Below are 6726 nucleotides of genomic sequence, written 5' to 3'. Positions count from 1 at the left end.
AGATAATAGAGAGATAATATAGATAGGCAGATAGATAGATAGATAGACAGACAGACTAGTGTTTGAGCAAGCAACTGGGCACCAAAGCCCAGACAAGTTGACACATTTAAATTAACCATCACACTCAGTCAGACTTCTGGCAGTCTCCCCTTCCTACTGGAGATCGTGCTGTGAGCTTCTGTCTAACACATCTACCTGGTGAGGCTCCAGCAGAGAAGATTTGAGTGTGATAAACACAGAGCAAGGGGGGTCTGCATGGAGAGAGGCAATCCTTGCTATTCCCTACCTGAAGAACTAGTAAGAAATTAATTCAATATTTTATTATAGTTCTGCAGTTGTCTAAAACAATACTATATTTTATACATTTTTAAATGAGTTTGACGCACTGGTTTTTCCTGAAGTGACTAATTTCTATCATTTTTTAAAAATGAAAAAATGTCATTTTCAGCAGATTTCTTATCTCTTTTAGTTTCTTAACCTTTTAATCTATTGTTTATAACCATTTTACTTTTCTTTTTCAAATTTCTATTGAAAACAGACCAGTTAATATGTATTGGAACCACAGATTTCTTAAAATTTTTATTTTTTTAAAGTTTATAAATGCTTTTTCTTCTCTTGTATTTTTTGCCTTTCCCATCAACCCAAGGCCTCCTAACCTTTCTTTATATATGTATCTCAATATTTTTTATTTTGATATTGTGGGGTACAGTTACGGGCTAGGTATACAAATATGCTTCGTTCAAGCATCCGTGTTGATAAGGGGTGTTTCCCCATCCCCAGACAGATATTACTACCATTAATCCCACTTCCCTTCCCCTCCCCGCCCCATAGTTTCCCACCACTGCAGTCCTTTTCTTATAGTATTACGATGGATGTTCAAGGTCCACTATATGAGTGCAAACATGTGATACTCAGATCTTTGTTTCTGTGAGAGGTCACTCAGTGTTATAGACTCTAGTTCCATCCAGGGTGCTGCGAAATTCATGATTTTGTTCTTTTTTTTTGTTCAATGGCACTCTCTGTTACACTGAGTGCCTCCCCCTCACCTTCTTCCCTGCAGCATCCTGAAAGGTAAGGCATGGACTCTAACCTGCTCATTGCTTTGTAGACCAACTGCTCTCCTTTCTTATTGCAAATTTCCTGCATTTTTCTTATACATGTAATTCATCATTTCTTGATTTCACTTTCTTTTTCTTTTGGGGATTACGTGCTCATTTTTTGAAATATTTTCTTAAGTTGTTTCATAAGAAAGAAAATTCTACTCTGAGTTAGTGCATATTTAAAAAAAATGTTTTTATTCTTGCCATGTGGGACAGTTTACCTAGTTTCAGAATTCTAAGATTAAAAACATTGCTCCTCAGAACTTTGAGGATAATGATTTCATGTTGTCTTTTGGTTACCAGTGTTCCTATTAGGAACTACAGTAACAGCATATTTTAAAGAGTTTTAATATAAATTAAATTTTCAAAAACTCTATCTTGAATGCCAGGGAAGATGAATGGATTCTGTTTGGACTTTCATGCTTAAAAAAAATACCAAAATCAAAGGTAAAATTATTGTGTTATGTAAGTAGCAAAAATATATACCTGCATAAATATTGCATTTGAAGTTGATAGATCTATACTATTATATTAGTATATAGATGCCATGCTTCTGACAGTTTCACTGTCTTCCAGTAGAATTGTATCTGAGAATTTGCAAACTGAATAATATAACTGATAACAAATTATTTACTTTATATTTCTCCTTTTAGCTACAATTAAGATATTGTACTGACTTTAAACAAATTTTCTATGGATTCTTTATCTTTATATATATTTTATTTAAATGTAATGAAGTACAAAGTATTTTACAAAGTATTTATTACGAAAAGAAATTGTTGCATTTGACAGGGTTGTGTGTCACTTTTTTTTTGACACAGACACACACTGCACCACTTCCTTTGTCTCTGCATCTTTTCATCTTCTTAACATTTATCCAAGTATATTGTCAGCTGAAATCTCCCTTCTAAACCTCATCATTATTTTGATTTCTGTTTTTCAGAAATTTCTTAATTACAAATTTAGTGGAATCTCAGAAAAACAAAGAGACAAATAGGCATGTTTAGTGTTAGACCAGAAGTTCTGTGATGCTACTCTTGTTTATTTTTCGCAGTAAATGCTTCCCTCAAACATTGCATACATAGTATGCTTATTTTATTTTTTGAGCATTTAAAACTTGAATTTTGATAAATTTGAAACTGCCATCAATAATTAAATAGGGGAATTTGTAGAGAATCAAGAAGCTCGTTTTGTAAATCAATAGTTTGAGAGTATATATGTTTTAAATTTTGAGATGTTAATTACTGCAAGGTATCAAATTTCTCAGCATAATAATGAGATTAACTTTGGATCTTAGGGACATGAGCATAAGGCAGGTGGCATTATTTCTTTAGTGGTTGGACTCTGATAGTTATTCTACACATTGCTTGGAAAACTCTTCCACAGGAACAGATTTCATGGAAGTTTGGCTGAGATCTTAAGACACAGAAATATACTTTGTAAGGATTTCACTAAGAAACTGTGGACATCAAATCCCACTGAGATGATGAAATCTTCAGAGGAAATGTGTTGGCAGAAGAGATATTTGTCTGACATGAAGGATTTTTATGTACCTTAAAATGCAAAGCATGAAGGCTATTATAAAAATTACACACTTTAATGTGGTCAGCAGTACAAAAGTTTCAAGATGACACTCCCCATGCACATGCTGACACTCAGGCGTCATTTACTCCCTATGTGAACCATCTGGTCGGAAGAAAATTGCTTGTGGCAGTCATAGGCGCTATTTAAAATTGTGGTTCTGGACTCAGTTCTTCAGCTAGCCTAAATATCAGAGAAAGCTCAAGATTCTCACAGAGGAACGGGATTGGCCCAGCCTTAGTTGATATGACCCTTGCAGGGATGCTACAAAGTTCTGCGGGAGTCCTTAATTATAATAAGCTTGGGGGGCGGGGGTTGGATACAGGCCTTATATTCTTTTCTTTCTTGAAAAAAATTTTTGCCATTTCGCACAATTCTAGGACACATGGTTGCTTCGGGTAGGGTTCCAAATTATACAGCAGATTTTTTGCACTTGAAAGTTCTAGCGGGTATATATGCAAAGAAGAAGAAGGAGGAGGAGAAGGAGAAGAAATAATCACAAACTTTCTACAAAACAAGAGAATACCCATTTGTTTTCTTAGAGAAAATCACTTGCAACTTGGTATCTAGTTTAAGCCTCACTTACCCTTCTGAATGAGAATATATATGGAAATTCTATGATACTGCAACAACCAAAGAATATAAGTAAGAAAAAATATTAACCAGATTCCACAAATTACATTAAAAATCAAGGATCTTAAGTTGCTTTGAGAAAGCTAAGATGCCTCAGGTCTTACTATAAGGAATGCATCATTCTACAATTCATTTAGTTTGCCTTACTGTCATAAGACAGTAGTGAATAATTTTAAGAGGGGGTTTGCAAGAGACAGGTATTTCTACATGTACCCCACAAAATACTAAGGAGATTCTTAATTTAGCTTTATGTAATTCTTCATTACTTAGACTTCCTGTTTCTCTTGCAATTTTCTGAATTTCTTGACTTCCGCTTAGATTCAGAGTCTAGTATGCAGCATGAAAACATACTCTAGGCATTCTTTTTACTTTAGAAACTGAAGAACTACGTCAGAACAACCACAACAACATATACACACATCAAACTGCTACATTTGGACTGCTATGGTCTCCATTAGCTCTTTCCTTCTTTTTCCTTTTGCCTGCCTTATACTTAGAGCTAGAAGTCAAACTTAGTGTGCTATTAATTCACAAGAAAAATGTAGGCCAAAGAAATGAGTGTCAAAAATATTTCCAGATGCCAAAGAAGTCGAATTCACTTTCCTCGCTGATTTCCTCCTCATATCTAACTTGCATATTTCTTACCTTTGCGCTTTTCTCCACTTTCACCTGCAATCTGATAGCAGGTTTTTTTCTTTTTTTTAATGTTGTAAAGCAATTTATTCCATTTTAAGCACTTACACAGTTATTCATAGAGAGTAACAGGTCTAGTGAAACAGGTCACCCAAAATGGAGATGGCATCAAACTAGTGATCAAAGACTAACTCCTAAAAAAAAAAAAAAAAAGTAACTCTTACCAAGGATTAATTTAATTTTAAAAATAAATACAAGCTATTGATTCACTCTTCTCAACTTGACAGCCTACCTGTGGTATAACTCTAAGGTAAAAACATACGTCTTTACAACTTGGTGGCCCCAAGTTAAAACAACAACAACAACAACACAACCTTTTCACAGAAAGGAAAGAAACAATACGAAAACAGCTCAAGAAATACACTAACGAGCAAAAATATATGGGGAAAGAGGAACGTGTAGTTTTGACTCAACTGAAGAAATCAGGAGGAAACTGATCTACATATGAAAATGTGCAACCTGGAAAGTCAGGTGTGAAGATCTTAGAGTAGGAATCTATATGACTTGAATCTCCCCTATTTCCTGAATAAAAATGACATCTTGCAGTATTTATTTATACTTCATGGCTCAGAGACATGCCTCATTTGGCTCTATTCCTTACTCTAGCCTTTACTCAAATGAGTCTGAAAAACATAGAGATACAGCATAAGAAGAAAATAATACACATAATATTCCCCTTTCTATAGCTATTTTAGACCTGGTTTGTTGCTATAAAACTCCTGAAGAAAATTTAAATGTAAGTTTGTGGCATTGCTGAGTCAAGTCCGCCAGTTATTATTTAGAAAATACCCACTGTGGGGTTAATAGCATTGTTGGTGGTACCTATATGGCAGGATAGCCGAACAAAGTCTGTGTGTCTCAAAATCAGTGTTAAATCAATCTCAGGGTAGAGAGGGAAGAAAGGAGAGTCTAGAAGCACAAGAATTACAGACATGTCTAGGACCCTTGTTTTTCTGGAACCATACTTCCTTCAGGGTCTTCATCATGATAAATATTCTCTGCCATCTGTCACACTTGCATGATATTGTCTTCTGTACAGAACAAATCACCCAAGGTTTGTTGAGATTCCAGAAGAAATCAGATATCTTGGCAGTGTGGCCACCATGAATAAACAACAACTCTGGTGGCCCATCTTCTGCATCTTCTGGGGATTTTTCTTCTCCAATTTAATTTAAATCCCAGACATTCAGTCTGCGATCAGTACCATTGGAAGCCAAAATAGTCTCATTGTGAGGCAACCACTGAACCTGGACTATTTCATCCTTACATGATTCCAAGGAATGCAATTTAAGTTTCAGATTTCTCAGATCCACAAGGCAACAGTCTTGTCAGCTGATCCTGTGGCAAGAATGAACTCACTATAAAGATTGAAAGAGAGGCAGTTTACTTCAGCAGTGTGAGCATCAACTGAATGGCTTGGTTTGGAAGTATTGTTTAAACGAGTATCCCAAATCATAAGCTTCTGATCATCAGCAACTGACCCAAACAGAGATCCATGGAGCAGATGCCAGGAAACATCTTCTACAACTGCTGTATGCCCTGTAAAGATGGTCTTCACATCCACTACTTTTCCTTCCTTTGGAACAGCACTGATGTCCCATAGGCAGATGGTATGGTCATCTGAAGCACTAAGTGCCCACTGAGATTTGGGTTCCAAGAAAGCCCATAGCCTTCCTTCTGATGCCCGTGAAGATGTAAGTCTGGGTTGCACTCTCCAGAAGGGTCTGGTTTAGAAGGATGTTTTGTATAGTCAAAAACAAGAACATCGCTAGATCGAGTCTTTGCTGCAATGATGCAAGGGTTCTGGGGCATATAATGGGCCCTGTTTACTTCTCCTTCATGGCTGATATTGATTTCTATTTCAATATTTCCACTAACCGAACCCAAACCTCCAAATTCTCCCTTTTCAAACTGAGCATCATCATTAGGGAGTTGCACACTGGCTATATCACAAGATGGTTTTGTTCATCCGACTTGTGTGTTCCCAGGACAAGTCAATGAATGCTGAAATCTTTCCCTTCTGGTCTGGTTACGTCTGAAAGCCACTGTGCAGTTAGGCTGGGCCCCTCCAGGGCATGGGTCATCACCAAATCATAAAGAAAAGGGGTGTTCTTTTTCCATGTTTTGTACTCCTCATTGATCACATGTTCTTCCACTGGGTTGTCAAAGGCTGCTTCCTTGTCGGCCATGGCAGAAGGCTATCTGAGGGAATCCTAGGGCTGAGCATTGTGGGAGGGGCGGAGAGGCTGCAGGTTTTTTCTTTTGAATGCAGAGGGTACATGAACATGTTTGTTACATAGTGAGGTTTGACTTCCATTGAACCCTTCACCTAAACAGTGAACCTGCTACCCAATAGGTAGTTTTTCAACCCTCACTCCCTTCCCTTCACCCCGCCTTCAGGAGTCTCCAGTGTCCAAACCCTCCCATGGTAAACTTCAAGAACTGTCCTAATCTGTGTATGCACCCAAAATAAAGATAAGGACAGTTCTTTAAGTTTAACATGAGTGGATTAGAGCTGGGTTGGTGAGGCTGCAGTTGCAAAACTCTATTCCTAGAATCTGCCCGTTCCCTAAGAGACCTTGAACCTGACTGAAATCCTGCTCTGTAATCTCCGATCTACTTGGAGTTTAACACTTCTCTTCAAATATGGAACATATTTCAGTCACTTCATGGGATGAATTGACTTTTCCATGTCTACCTTTTAGTAAACTTCCATTTG

General features: G+C 37.0%; 1 pseudogene; it reads right to left on the bottom strand.

The window, feature by feature from the left end:
- Positions 1 to 4943: 4943 nt before the first annotated feature.
- On the bottom strand, positions 4944 to 6196 carry LOC103257138 (annotated as a pseudogene).
- Positions 6197 to 6726: the final 530 nt, after the last annotated feature.

This window comes from Carlito syrichta, unplaced genomic scaffold (genome assembly GCF_000164805.1).
Source record: "Carlito syrichta isolate Samal-C Ts95f unplaced genomic scaffold, Tarsius_syrichta-2.0.1 Scaffold301562, whole genome shotgun sequence".
NCBI classification, from domain to species: Eukaryota; Metazoa; Chordata; class Mammalia; order Primates; family Tarsiidae; genus Carlito; species Carlito syrichta.
Note: the sequence above shows the minus strand (reverse complement) of the source record. Positions and strands in the feature narration are given on the sequence as shown.